We start from the raw sequence: 15,074 nt of genomic DNA on the forward strand, positions 1-15,074 counted from the left end.
TGGAAGTAAGAGATCTCTAAAGATTCACCCAGTCCCATTGTTCTAAGGGAATACATCCTATAATTGCTGTATCCTCAGAACCCAGCATGGGGCACTGTACACAGTAGATCTGCTTAACCATGTACCAAATGCATCCGCCACTTCCCCAACATCCATTACTACTGTAACCCACCAAGAACTGAATTCCATGGTACTTCTCAGGATCCTTGAGGTCTGGACCAAGCCCTGGATTGGGAAAGACATGTTTATGATGCAGACCAGTTGGGGAGATTTATCTTGAAGGAGCACCAGCTTGGGAACAGCTGACCTGGTGAGAGTATTCCTCTTCATCTCAGCTCTGTCTGCTGTAGTTGGGGATGAGTAGGGGGTTCAGCAGTAGAGGAATGGGAGCCCAGAGAGATGGTGATGAATGAGAAGGAGACAAATAGCTCTAGCCTGTGTGCCCCTGTCTTGTTGAGGCTGAAGGCCTGCAGGGACATTCTGAGTGAAGAACGTGCCAGGCCCAGTCGCTGATGATGAAGGTAGCTAGAGGTGGGTGTCGGTTAAAGGTGAGGGCTTGGGGGAGCTGGGAGAACAACCCACCGTCATCTCAGCCCCATTTCCCCTTTAGGAGGCTGAGAAGGGCTAACAAGAAATTTTGCCATCAGAGAGAGCAATGAGGCTTCCTACAATAGAGTCACAGTGTGAGCACCTGAGGTTGAATGTCCTTGGACAGCTGAGCCTCAGTCTTACCCTCTGTAAGATGGACCTGATAGCATAATCTACCTGATAAGGATATCCCTGAATAGTAAGTGCACAAACATTAAGCTTAATTTCAGTCATTCTGTCATTTTTGATTGAGGCATTGCTTTGTGAAAAGTTCTATCGTAAATTCACGATTTCAAAACTGAGTGTGTGGAGCTCTGGACTCTTGGAGTGACTGCCAAGGCCAAGGTTGGGGGTGTAAAATGAGGAGGGCATCAGCATGAGTCTGAGCTCTGTCTTCTGATTTCAGCCAGGCCAGCTCCACTCACACAGGTTTTCTGGGTTGGGGCTCCCTGTCAGATTTCATGTGCTGCTCTAAAGCCTATCCACAACTGACAGCAAAGTAGAAGGAACATGGGCTCTGCATCAGCCTGTTCAGGTTCTTCCCCAGCAGCTTCACTGTATATGGTTGTGTGGAGGATCAGGATGCCGATGTCCCAGGACCTGAGATGGGTGCTTCTCTAAGTGAGCCCAGTGACACTCATAGAAACTGTGGGAGGTGGGGTGGGTGCCTCCTGCCATCTGGATGCAGTAGCTAGAGCTCAGCTAGGGTGGGTAACTTATTTAGGGTCCCATGGGTAGTAAGTGTGGGGAATTGAGATTCAAGTCTGGAAAATTCTCAGTCCCTGGGACATATGCTACTGAACAGCTTCACACCTGACCTCAATCAAGCCTGGTGTGTCTTTTTCTTTAGTTGACAAAGAGGCACTGCATCTCTTTGTTGATTTGGGGAAGGGCTTTTCCCTGCTCTGGCTCTTTTCTATCCTGCCTCCCACTCCATTCCTCCTCCTTCAACTTCACTTCCCATTTTCATCCTTTCTCTGCTCAGTTTTCTTTCTGCTTCATCCATGACCTCCTGGAGGCTCCTGGCTTATTATCTTGGAATGACCGAGGACAAAGAGGTCTGCTTCATAAAATTCGAGGGTCCCTGTTAGCACTGAACTTGACATTTGCACCTGTCTGTATCTGATGGGTTCTCTTCCCTCTGTGCCCTGCTGTTCCACAGCTAAGCAAACATCTCCAGGTCCAATATTCATCTTGTGTCCCATTTAGTGAATAAGACGGTGCTTCTTTGGTGACCCATCCACACCAGGGTGGGTCCTGGTATTAATAATAAAAGATGTCTCAGGTTCCATTGAATCCATTAATGTTTCTAACTTAGCTGACTCATTGTGTAGAATATGCATGACTAATCCATCAAAAAAGAGAGAATTCTCACATTGCAAATTTTTGTATGTTTATAAGAAAGTTAGATTTTCTTGTGCTTTTCTCCCCACAGCACCTGTCGTTCTGGATAAGGATGGCATGTTCATAAAAGGGAAATGAGTGGAGAAGGAGGGAAGGAGATGTGAGCAAAGCATTTAAAGCATTGCCAGAATATAAGCAACAGTGCTTCATGTCGTGAAAAACTGAGAAAAGGAGTCTTTATGTACAGGAAGAACTCAGCAGCTGACCTCGAGAAGAAAGGAAAACATCCTCTCTTCACTTTTCTCCAGGATGCATGTGCCCAGGGTCTTGAGTTTCCAACTGGGGCATAATGGATTTTTGGTGGCCTGTGACTTTATTATAGGTCTTTTCCCAAAGTGTTTTGAAATGGTATGAAAGAGTGTATTCAGTTAGAAACCTTGAGTTCTACTCCCAGGCTACTTAGAGGTTGTTTTGCAACCTTGAACAAGTCAAGTAAGCCTGACTTCAACTCTATGCAGTGGATTATGCAATGGTTGAATTTCTAAGCTTGGAAGTTTCCAGTGAGAACAAATAGGGGTGGTGAGAGCTGCCCTGCCCCTTTCAGGGGCATTAAGAGGGTAACCACGCAGGTGAATGTGACAGTGCCCTAAAGTTATGAAGAAATCTGTGCAAAACTGTATGTTATTATAGTTCTTCTTGGGGCTGATGCACCGTGACCCCTTCAACAGTTGATGAGTCATGGGATAATGGTTGATGAGTCATGGGATAGGTGCTGCTTCAAGGGATGTGGATGTAGGTTGGACAGAGGCCGACCCCAACTCTCATTTGCACTGTGCATGGCAAATTTATTCTGGGAGTTTCTGCTTTGCTCCTGTCTTAAGTTATCAGACCACGTGTTCAGTAGTCCAGCCCTGGCCACAGCCTCTCTGCCTGGCTGGGCCCAGGCTACTTCTAAACTCTCTGTTTTTTTTTTTTTAATTTCAGATTTTATCCAACATGGATGTCTTGATCCAAGAGAAAAAAAGGGATCCCTTCAAAGTCCTTTCCCCAGTTTACTATGCTTAGTCCCACTCCTAGAGCCCTAGGGGGTTCTGTAGCTCCTCTATATTTTCAGGGAACTGAGCTGAAGCCAATAAGAGATTTTAAAATATATCCTATCCTTAAGCAAAGTGAGTGATGATGCTCAGCATCCATGCCAAGGGTCAAATTTTGGCTGACTGTTCTATTCACATAACTATGTAATTTGTAGCTTTTTGGGGGGTGGGGTGGAGGTGGCTGGACCAACAACATACAAACAGCTAATCTAAATGAGACATTCCTGGAAAATGAGGCATTCCTGGAAAATGAGACATATAAAGCTTTCTCTTTTCATATCCAAAATGGAAAAAACAATTCCACCAGCGACCACAGGAATGCTGCTGGGGCAGGAGGGCTTCAGCCTTCCTGATGGTCAGGCACTGACTTTAAGCTTAGACTCTATAATTTGTTAATGAGAAGCCCTCCTGGACAGGAAGGAAGGGGGCTTGCTTAGGGTCTGATCTGTAAAGCACACTGGTGGAAGCTGTTCAGATGCAGCTACACAAGAGGCCTCTTCCTGAGTACCAGGCCACCCTCGGTAAGACACTGAGTGAGCACCAGGTGTCACCAGGAATCAGGTCTCTGCCCCAGTCCTGGCCAAGTGGAATAAGAAAACAGACTGAGGGTGTGTCAGTGGCTTTCCTGAGTTCCCGCACCTGGTAAATGATGGAGTTTACACTTGAAAATTCTACCTCCTATCTTCAGGTCCAGGGATCTCTCTGGGACCTCAGAGAAGTCAGGTAATCTCTGCCATTCCTTCCTACCTGGATGTTCAATGAAAAGCCTGTTGGGCTTTCTGAGGACTAGAAGGGGGATACTGCCGAGAATTCAGTGAGGCCAGCCCACACCCCCACCCCTTCTAGGAGATTACCTTTAGATCCTCCAGCCCCAGTCTGCAGCCTCCTGGGCTGATGCTTTCTTCCTTTATTTACAGACACTAATCATTTCCCATGCAACTGAACAACTTAATAAGCTGCGAAAATTTGATAAGACAATTTAATTGTCGGCTTTTACGTATCTGCTCAATATAGTTGGGTTTCTCGGGAAGGTGAGTGGGGAATGTGAGCAGAGACACTTAATTAAAGAACTAAAACAATGGGGCTAGATTAGAGAGAACTCTGGCAGACAGCAACCCTGGACCTACGTCTCTTCTCCCCACCTTTCGGATGGGGCCTTTCTTTGAAATTTTATAAGCTCCATCCTCTGGGTAGTAGCAAAATAGAGATGCAGGCCCAGGCACTTGATGTGCAGTGTGGGGAGCTGACTTTGCATGGGGTGGCTCCCGACTGTTATCGGGGAGCTTTTTCTCAGGCCCAAAGTGGCTGGGTTTTAAGGGGAAGACCTAATTGTGCGTGTATGGTTGTAGCTCAAAGGGATGGTTCAAAACGGCCTCCTCATTGATGGGGAAGGATGGGGGCTGAGTCCTGAGGAGCGCATTTGCAGGTCTTTGTGAGTTACTCATAATCATTTTTTCGGTCTTTTCCTCTGTCATTTTGGGGAATTTTATGGCCATTTGGGCGATGCTGCATCATGGAGTATTGATACCAGTTTTAAATCACACATCCTCATTTTATCTAATTGAATTCTCATGCTAACTCTGAAAGGAATAGGAATCATTATTCCTATTTCACAGGTGCAGATCCTGAGACTCAGAGAGGTTAAGCAACTCGCCCAAGGCCATACAGCTAGATAAACACCTCAGGATTTAAATAGATTGCAGGGGACACCAACAAGGCTCTGCTCAGATCCCCTCGGATCCCTCTGGCCCATCTGTGCATGCAGTAACATCAGCTTCACCTTTGACTGCTTGAACCTGTGGCTCCACTTCACCTAAGAGCACAGGGAGCTGAAAGGGCCTGGAATCCTGTTGCCTCCTGGGCAGCCTGCAGCCAATGAGTAACTGGTGCTGGAGAACAGAAGGCTGCTCCCTTGCTGGAGGTAGGACAAACACTGAGGTGTAATCTATGCTCCAGGGTCCCCCAGGGGATCAGGCTGAGGTTGGGATGTTGCCTAAAATCCCACCCTTGCTTGGTTTCTTCCCTTTCCCTGTTTTTCCTTCTCTCGCTCTCTCATTTCTTTTCCTTCTTCCTTAAATAAATTTCTTGCACACAAATTCTCATCTCAAGGTGAGCCTCTGGGCAGCCTGATGTAAGATACAGATGTGTGTTTGACCTCAGCCTGCCCTATCTGGAGTCCTGCAGCCTCGCCCCTTGTTTTGTGGGGTTATCAGATCTTCCTAGCTAGACTCGGGGTATGGAATACATCCAGCTTGGAATTTCTGGGTGCTTGCAAGTTCTCGGTAGAACAGGAGTCAGAATGCTCTTGGAATGAATTACTTAGCCTCTTTAGGCTGCAGTTTCATCACCTGTAAGACAGAAATAGTACTTGTATTGCTCTTGAAGGACTTTTACCTCGTGCAAAGCAAATGAGTCTGCATATGTAGAACATAGCAGCGAGCACATAGTAAGTGGTTGATAAATCTTCATGATTGTGATTATCAGTATTCAAGTATTTGCCATCTCGTCAGACCTTGGCTTGCAGTTGGGAGTCAGAAGTGAGGTCACTGTGCTGTGAGTTCTTGTTGGGCAGGAATCTGCCATGTGTTCCATGCACTTTAAGCACTTATTAAAACATTTCGGATAGAAACATTTTCACAAAGGCTGCTCATTACTGTAGCCAGCATTTGCCTACGAATGTCAGGAAAACCATTTTATGATGTTGCTCTAATGTGTCATGTTCACTGTCGCGTTCTCTCTTTTGGTCTCCCTTTCACTGGTGAGACACGTTTGCCAAGCATTTCACAAATGCAGTGGGGGGAAAAGGGAAGAGAGGAAGAGATAGGAAAAGGATAGTGAAGGGAGGAGCAGGAGCAGGCAGCTCGGCGGCATTCCCCAGGCACCGCATTAAGGGCCTGATTAACTTAAAATATTTCCCAGCTTCTGAGGCACTTGATGAAAGTCAATTGGGGGGAAAGAAGATAAGCTCTTACAAGGGCTAATTTGAGGCTTAGAAAACTTGAATATGTCTAAATCTCAAATTGTCGGGTGTGTAGCGCTGGTGATTGTCGGGTCTGTGGGGAGAGCGTTTTAACATGCTGGTGGTGCATCCGCGGTACCGCCTGCCCCAGCTCCCTGGTCCCCACCCTTCCTCCTGGCAACTGCCTTGCGTCCCCTCCCATCTTCCCTTTTCTTCCGCTTGTGAGGGCTTAGATAATTTTGCCTTTTGAAGGCATGGAAATAGATGGCTTTAGATTCAGAACACAGCCTCTGCCTCCTTCTTCCTCCTCCAGATGCCTGGAAAAATCAAAATCGGGGTTTAGCAATGCAGTCCCGTGGCACTCTCCTAATGTGTTAATGGGTCATGCTTGCTGCACTGCCGTCCCAGCCACCAGGGACACTGTGATATGGGCAGAGTTCCCCCTTCCCCATCAGTGCAGGTGGCAAGGAGCCAGGCAGGGAGCAATTGGTTTTCCTGTCATGAACCACACTGGGCTAACTTTTGATCTTTGACAGGGAATTTCCTGCAAAGATGCAGACAGAGCAGGGCTCTAGTCCAGGCCGCTCTGCTTAGCACAGTGAGGAATCAGGTCTGGGAGGCATGGTTTGTTGCCACTGGATGCTGTATTAGTTTTCGATTGCTGCATAACTAATCACCACAAATTTAATGGCTTAAAGCAACACCCATTTATTAGTATACAGTTTTGTAGGTCAGAAGTCCAGCATGGTATGGCTGAATTCTCTGCTCAGGGTATCATAAGACTGATATTAAGGTACTGGCTGGGTTGAGTCCTCTTCTGGGAGCTCTGGGGAGACATCTGTTTCCAAGCTCAAAGTATTGGCAGAATTTGGTTCCTTATGGGTGAAGGACTGGAGTCTGTTTCCTTGCTGGCTGTCAGTCAGGGGCCTCTGGGAGCGACCTAAGGCCACTCACATTCCTTCTCCTAGGGTCCCCTGCATCTTCAAACCAACAAAGACAAAGCAAATCCCCTTGTGCCTCAAATCTTTCTGATTCCTCTTCTCTCACCAGCTGGAGAACATTCGGCATTTAAATGGCTCATCTGATTGGGTCAGGCCCACCCAGATAACCGCTGCTTTTTAAGGTCAGTTGATTTCGGACTTTACATCTACAAAATCCCTTTACTGCAGTCCTAGATTAGCACTGGAGTAACTAGGGGACTGGAATGTTGGGGGTGGGGGGAGATTCTGCCCATCATGTGTGGCCTAAGACTGTGCCCTGGTTATGGCCAGAGGACCCCAGATAGACTTGAACCATCTCCGCCATCTCTGCAAAGTCCCTTAGGGAGGGAGAGGGCACCCAGGAAACCATGACAAATGGGAACAAAGCTATCAGCTTCTTATTCTCAGCAGGGTCTCAGTGGTAATACAGGAAAGACCTTTGGGAACCCAGAGAGGTGACACAGTTTGAGCTCATGGGCTAAGGAAACTCTCCCTCTCCCAAGCTGCTTAGTAGCCATTATTCCTTCTTTCTGTCTTCCCCAGCTTCCTAAGACCAAGCAGGGGCTGTCAGCAGCACCCAAGAGAAACTTTGCAGCCACTTCTTAGAAAACTTACTACTGAAAGGCATTAGCATTTTATATTTATTTATTCACTAAAACAAGTCATTGGTGACTTCTAATTCCAGGTGGCACCTGGCAAGCAATTCTTAGTACCTTCCAAGGCCCATCAGATATACTTTTTTTTTTTTTTTGAGATGGAGTCTTGCTGTGTTGCCCAAGCTGGAGTGCAGTGGCATGATCTCAGCTCACTGCAACCTCTGCCTCCTGGGTTCAAGCGATTCTCCTGCCTCAGCCTCCCGAGTAGCTGGGACTATAGGCAAGTGCCACCACGCCTGGCTAATTTTTGTATTTTAGTAGAGACGGGGTCTCACCATATAGGCCAGGCTGGTCTTGAACTCCTGCCCTCGTGATCTGCCTACTTCGGCCTCCCAAAGTGCTGGGATTACAGATGTGAGCCACTGCTCCTGGCCCAGATATACTTTTAAAGTAACAGAAAGGAGCAGAACAGGATATCACTGCCAGAAAACAAGACTGGTAGCCCATGATCCAGGTATCTAGGGGCAGTTTCTACAGGAAGCAGAATGGAGATTGCTGTTAAATGCCAAAGCGTGTTCTGTCACTCCAGTCTGAATAAACGTATTAGCCAAAAGGGAAGAAGACAGGTCTAGGGGTTCTCCCTCTCTCTGGGCTTCTTGGGCCAGAGGGCTAGTGTCCTGTCTCACCTAAGAACTGAACATCCATCCCAATAGACGGTGGTCCTGCCTTTAAGGCCCTCAGAGCCCATTTTATATCTTCCCTCTCCTAGCCACCATCCCAGGACATCCTCTGGCTGCTGTCTGGGGCCTGATGAAAGGACCATTTTGGCCAGAGTGGTTCATGAGCTCAGTGCAGTGGGCAGCAGAGGCACCAGTCAAGCCCTGGAGAAGTGGATTTTGGGAACTGTAGTTTCCAATGAGCGCCTTTGTTTCAAGGAAGCAGGCAGTCAGGGCTTAAGATCTCCTTCCCAGCTCTTCCATTTGAGCATAGCTAGTGCGCTTGGTGTGGAATTAATTCTAATATGAACACACCAGCCAACGTGTATGAGATTCTTGCTGTTTATTTGAGACCTCTTTCTATTCTGGATTCAGAATTAGAACATTTTGATTAGCACCACACTCTAACCAACTGAGCTAACCGGCCGCTGTGTGAATTAGAACATATTGAAAAACGGAACTCTTACTTTCAGGAAATTGAAATACAACATGAGACTAGTAATTAAAATGGTTTAGCACAGGAGTAAGACCCAAGCGACAGGTGAATAGAATAGAATAGAATAGAAAGTTCTGTGTGAACTAGAAGTTGGTATAGATTAAAAAACCTTCAGAATGAAAACAATAAGGGCATATAGTTCAACAAATTATATTGTGAAAATTGATTATTTGGAAGAAAAATCAATCTAGATAGATCCTCACCTTTTAAAAAAATCCCCAAAATATTAAAAAATTTAACCCTCCCTCATTCAATATACTCTATACAATTAAAAGGCAAACAGCAAACTAGGTGAACATCATACACATTTGGCAGAAAAAGGGTTAAAACCTTTGCTATACAAAAGGGCCTTGCACACCAGGAGAAAAACTACAGGTGAAGTCAAAGGAACTATCTTTACAAGATAGCTTTACATTTTTCTTTTAGAAGAAAAATACAAAGGAGTTCATTGTAATAACTCTTACAAGAACCAAACATTACCCCAAATCCTTGATATGTATAATAATTAAAGAGTGGTTAAATAAATTATCAAAAATTTGTGTGATGTAATGTTGGGTAACTATTGTAATTTTGCTTTAGAAAATACTTACTATCACAGGATCAAATATGAAATTTTGGCCAGGTGCGGTGGCTCACACCTGTAATCTCAACATCTTGGGAGACCAAGGTGGTTGGGTCAACTGAGGTCAGGAGTTTGAGACCAGCCTGGCCAACATGGTGAAACCCCATCTCTACTAAAAATACAAAAATTAGCTGGATGTGGTGGTGGGTGCCTGTAATCCCAGCTACTTGGGAGGCTGAGGCAGGAGAATTGCTTGAACCCGGGAGGCAGAGGTTGCAGTGAGCCGAGATTGTGCCACTGCACTACAGCCTGGGCGACAAGAGTGAGACTGTCTCAAAAAAAAAAAAAAAAAAATTTCATTTTTAAACAGTGTGAAATGAAATATGCTATATAATGACCCACACAAGTGCCCGCATGTGCAAGAATAAAAGAGACTCCTTGAACCGGTTAACCAATTGTTCTCTCTGCATGATACAATTATATAGGATTCTTAGCTGCTTCTGTATTTTCTTTTTTCTTTTGTGTTTCTGTTTTCCAAATTTCCACAAGTTTTTCCAAGCAAGTTATATGAGTTATTTTAATAAACCAATAGCTGTTAAATTAATGTATAAAAAGCAAAAATCCACTATGGGAACAAGTAAAAATAGGTGCTGTATATTATAATATTGTTATATAAATATTGTTATATGAATAAAATAGGTGGTAGAATATTATAATATTGTTAAAAACACAATATCTCTTTAATTTACTTATTAACACATTTTAGTTAAAACATGAAGAGGATTTCACTTTTGAAATTTGGCAAAAGGATTAGGAAGTAACCTGGGAAAAAACAAGCGTGTAAAATTAGGACAATTCTGTAAAAAATAATAATAAAGGAAGAGTGGTGGTTGGAGATGTTAAAATATATCATGAAGATATAATAATCAAAACATTTGGTTTCAGGAAACAAATGAACAGAATGGAGCCCCTAAATATACTAAATATCCAAGGGAAATTTAGGACAGTTAGTTGACCCTTGAACAACAGGGATTTGAACTGCAGTAATTAACTTACTTGTGAGTTTTCTTCCGCCTCTGCCACCCCTGAGAGAACAAGACCAACCCCTCCCCTTCCTCCCTGTCAACCTCCTCAACTGAATACAATGAGGATGAAGATCTTTATGATGATCCACTTCCACTTAATGAATAGTAAATATATTTTCTTTTCCTTATGATTTTCTTAACATTTTCTTTTCTCTAGCTTACTTTATCGTAAGATACTGTATATAATGCATATGACATACAAAATATATGTTAATTGACTATGTTATCAGTAAGGCTTCCAGTCAACAGTAATAGTAGCTAAATTTTGGGGGAGTTGAAAGTTACACATGGATTTTTGGCAGTGTGGGAGGTTGGTATTCCCAACCGCCAAGTTGTTTAAGGGCCACCACAGCATGTTAAAAGAAGCACGTCAAATCAAATCTTGGGGAGGGAAAAATAGATTTATTTTATTTTATTTATGTATTTTGAGACAGAGTGTCCCTCTGTCACCCAGGCTGGAGTGGAGCATCGCGATCTCAGCTCACTGCAGTCTCCACCTCCTGGGTTCAGGGTTCAAGCGATTCTCCTGCCTCAGCCTCCTGAGTAGCTGGGATGAGAGGTGCCCACCTCCACACCCGGCTAATTTTTGTATTTTTAGTAGAGACGGGGTTTCACCATGTTGGCCAGGCTGGTCTCGAACTCCTGACCTCAAGTGATCCGCCTGCCTCGGCCTCCCAAAGTGCTGTGATTATAGTCGTGAGGCACTGTGCCTGGCCAGGATGAATTATTTAATAAATGAGACAACTGACCAGCAGTTTTGAGTAAAGACAAATTATGAGGCTAGGTCTCTCTTTTTTTCTTTCACTAAACTAACTTCTAGATGGATCACAGGATGGTGCCCTCCCTGGTTTAGAGAGCGGCAGTGGCTGCTCCTTGCAGTTAGAGTGGCGCCCCACGTGTCCCTGGAAGCCCCTTCCCACCTCTGTGAGGTGATTCCACCTCTCATGACTGAGGAACTCCTCTGAGGCTGCCCCAATATCTCTGTGCCTGGGACTCACCGGGCTCCTTCCTGCTCAGCAACTTGACACCTGGCACACTCGTCCCACGCTGCCTCTTTCTCATCTTGCTCGTGTGTCCCCTCCTGAGAGACCCCCCTGGGCACCCCTATCCTGCTTTATTTTCACATAATGACATTCATAATCCTGCTTTACTTCAAGTTTATTTTACTTAAATTTATTTTCACATTCACATAATCCTGCTTTATATTCTCCATAGCTCTTTTCATCTTGAAAAATCATTTATTTCTTTTCTCCATTTACCTTTTGTGATGGGCTCATGATGCCCACACTGGGGTTAGAGTTTTTGGAGGGCCGCTGTCTTGTTCACACAGTAATCCCAGTGCCTACAAACAGTGCCTGGAACAGAGAAGGCACTGAATGAAAAGGAATCTTAATGAATGACCTCGAACCTGAAAATGAAACAAGAGATCAATACCTTTCTAAACGTCCAAGAAAAATGCAAAGCTGTGAAGGAAGGGGATGGGAATTCTAACTAGACATGAATTCATGCATTAAATAAGAACTGGGGAGGGGCTACATGTTTCATGCACTGGTAGAGATGCTGGGCCACAGCGGTGAACAAGACAGACAGGGTCCTGTCCTCAGGGAGCTTATATTCTGGAGGGGAAATGACAGAGGGAAGCAAACCATAAGTACCTGTACACTGTGGTAAGTGTGAGAAGACAGACAAGGAATGGAGACAGAGGATAACCAAGGCAGGCCTCCTTTAAATGGGGGATACCAGAAGCCTCTCTGAGAAGGTGACTCTGAAACCATGGCTTGAAGAATGGAAGTGCCGTCTTCTGTCCGCTATCTGTCGACAAGAGGACAAAACATTCTAGATGGAAGTTAAACAAGGTACCAAGAACTGACGTGAACAGGAGCTCAGGCATGCATGGTGCCCCGTGAGTGAAGGGGAGGCATGAGCTGGAGAGACAGGCAGCTTCTGGGCCAGGAAGGGCCTTCAAGGTCATGGTAAAGTTGCAGAATTTATTCTAAGAATGATGGAAAACAGTAGGAAGGTTTTATGCAAGGGAGCAACATGATCTGGCTTTCGTTTTTAAAAGATTACAGTTTTGGTAAGAGTGAAAATGAAAGGATCTGTTAGAAGGTTATTTTATACATTAAAAAACTCCATGGCAAAAAATATGATAAAGAAATAAATTAATAATAAACCGGGAGGGACAAAAGTGTGTACCATTTAACCAAAGGCTGCTTTCCTGAATGTATAAGAGGGTTATACAAAGTGATGTGGAAGAAAAAGTAGAAAAATGGGCAAAAGCTATAAACAAGCATTTAATAAGGGAGCTTCTACTTCATCTCCCTCTCTCTCTCACACACACACACACACACACACAGAGACACACACACCTTCCTCTAAGCAAACCAAAACAACACTGCACAATGCCAATCAACATATGAAAAGAAGTTCACTGGTAGTCATAATATAAGAGATACAAATCAAAATAGTAATAAAATTCCATTTTTCACTTCTCGGGTTGACAAATATTAAAAAGTTTTCTATTGTACTAGATTGACAAGAGTTTGGGAAAAAGAGACACTCCCATACACATTTAATGGGAGAAATGTATGTGTGTGTGTTGGGGGGACTGCTAGTGTAACGTCTGTCTGGACAACAGCTTAATCACATCTTTCAAGACTTGAAATGCACATGGTGTTTGACCCAGTAACTTCCAGTCTAAGAACATATGCTATGGTGATTCTCCATGCTTTGAAATGAATGTATGAGGTGCACATGGCAGCTCTGTTGGAATGGAAAAAATCCCAACAAGACCACAAATGACCATCAACAGGAGTGTGGTTAAAAACTTTCTAGTTTATCCATTAATGGAACACTCTTTCCTCATTAAAGAAGAATGAGGTGAATTTATATTGCTGCTGTGTAACCCTGTCTGAGGTATACTGTTACATGAGGAAAATAAAATTGCGAAGTGTAGAACAATGGCAAAGACACACACATTCACATGCTATTTTATGCAGAAAGCATTTTCTGGAAGGATCTATAAGAAACTGTTATATTAACAGAGGCTGCCTTTGGGGAAAGGAGTGGGAGTTTGGGAGGCTGGGAGAAAGACTGTGACTTTTCATTTTATGTTCTCTGTAGTGTTTGAATTTTAAAATATACTTTATTAAGCAAACAAAATATGTTAAAAATGAGAAACAACTTAGTGATCATTATTCCAGGCACAACGAACAATAATAACTCCTAATAATGAATAATAAAGATTATTAATAACCCCTTTGCATTTGCAGGACTATGTAGCATTTACCAACCTAATGTCTTCAGACATTACCTCATTTAATTCTCAGCGGGGCAGTTGCAATTATCCCCCTGTTACTGATCAGATATCAAGAACCGTGTTGGGGGAACTCAGAGTCTACATCTGATTCTCTGATTCTCTTCCCAGGCCTTTGCTCTACTCTAATCCGATGACAGAGACAAAGGGGCTAACTGTGAAGGCAACTGCCCTTCCCAGCACATGCCAATAGAGGCAAAAGTTATGGGTTGCTCATCTATCCCCACCGACCCTACTGTCTGCAGTGTGACCTTGGGCAAGTCGCTTGCACTCTGTGGATGATCTCGAATGCCTCTTTCAGCTCTAAATATCTTTGATTTATGCTGAATGTCTTGCTGAGGTAATTGAATTTTCAGGGTGGTGTGTCATAACTCATTCCTAAAAGTTTGAAACAGAAGTTCATGGACAACATCTAAAGAACTGGGGTCTTGAGCAACTCTGTAAATCACCTGTTCCACAAAGCACATTAGTCGTACCCTTGAGATGACTGTGGGGGAAGAGATGTAGATGGTAGCCCTGCCTTGCTCTGCTTCCAGCTCAGGCTGTATGTCCTCCTGCAGGAGGTCTCTCGCTTTGCCCCTTCCAAGGGCCACGGGGCCCTCCTCTGGATCCGAACACCCACCCTAACACTGCTCTTCCACCATTTCATTACGTAGTTGACCCTTGAACAACAATGGGGTTGGGAGGTTAGAGATGCTGAACCCCTGTGCAGTCAAAAACATATGTGTAGCTTTTGACTCCCCTAAAACTTAGCTACTAATAGCCTACTGTGGACCAGAAGACTTATCAATAGCACAAACAGTTTATTGACCTGTATTTTGTATGCCATGTATATTATATACTATATTCTTAGAATAAAATAAGCTAGAGAAAAGAAAATATTCTTAAGAAAATCATAAGGAAGAGAAAATATATTTACTATCATTAAGAGAAAGTAGATCATCCTAAAGGTTTTCATCCTTGTCGTCTTCGTGTTGAGTAGGCTGAGGAAGAGGAGGAAGAGAAGGGGTTGTCTTGCTCTCTCAGGGGTGGCAGAAGTGAAGGAGGTAGAGGAGGAGGAAGGGGAGGCAGGAGAAACGGGCACACTCTGTGTAACTTTTACTGAAGAAAATCTTCCTTGTCAGTGGACCTGTGCAATTCAAACCCATGTTGTTCAAGGGTCGACTGTTCAGTTGGTATTAATCCCTCTTCTCAGGGCAGCATTCCCATTGTGTATCTTTTGAGCCCAGTGCAGAATCTGGAACACCATATATACGTGGCAGATGTCTGTGAAACAGGTAAAGGAATAGCTAGCCTTGGCTGATTGTCTTGCCCCACTGTTTAAGACTTTATTTCTTC

This window comes from Nomascus leucogenys, chromosome 2 (genome assembly GCF_006542625.1).
Source record: "Nomascus leucogenys isolate Asia chromosome 2, Asia_NLE_v1, whole genome shotgun sequence".
NCBI classification, from domain to species: Eukaryota; Metazoa; Chordata; class Mammalia; order Primates; family Hylobatidae; genus Nomascus; species Nomascus leucogenys.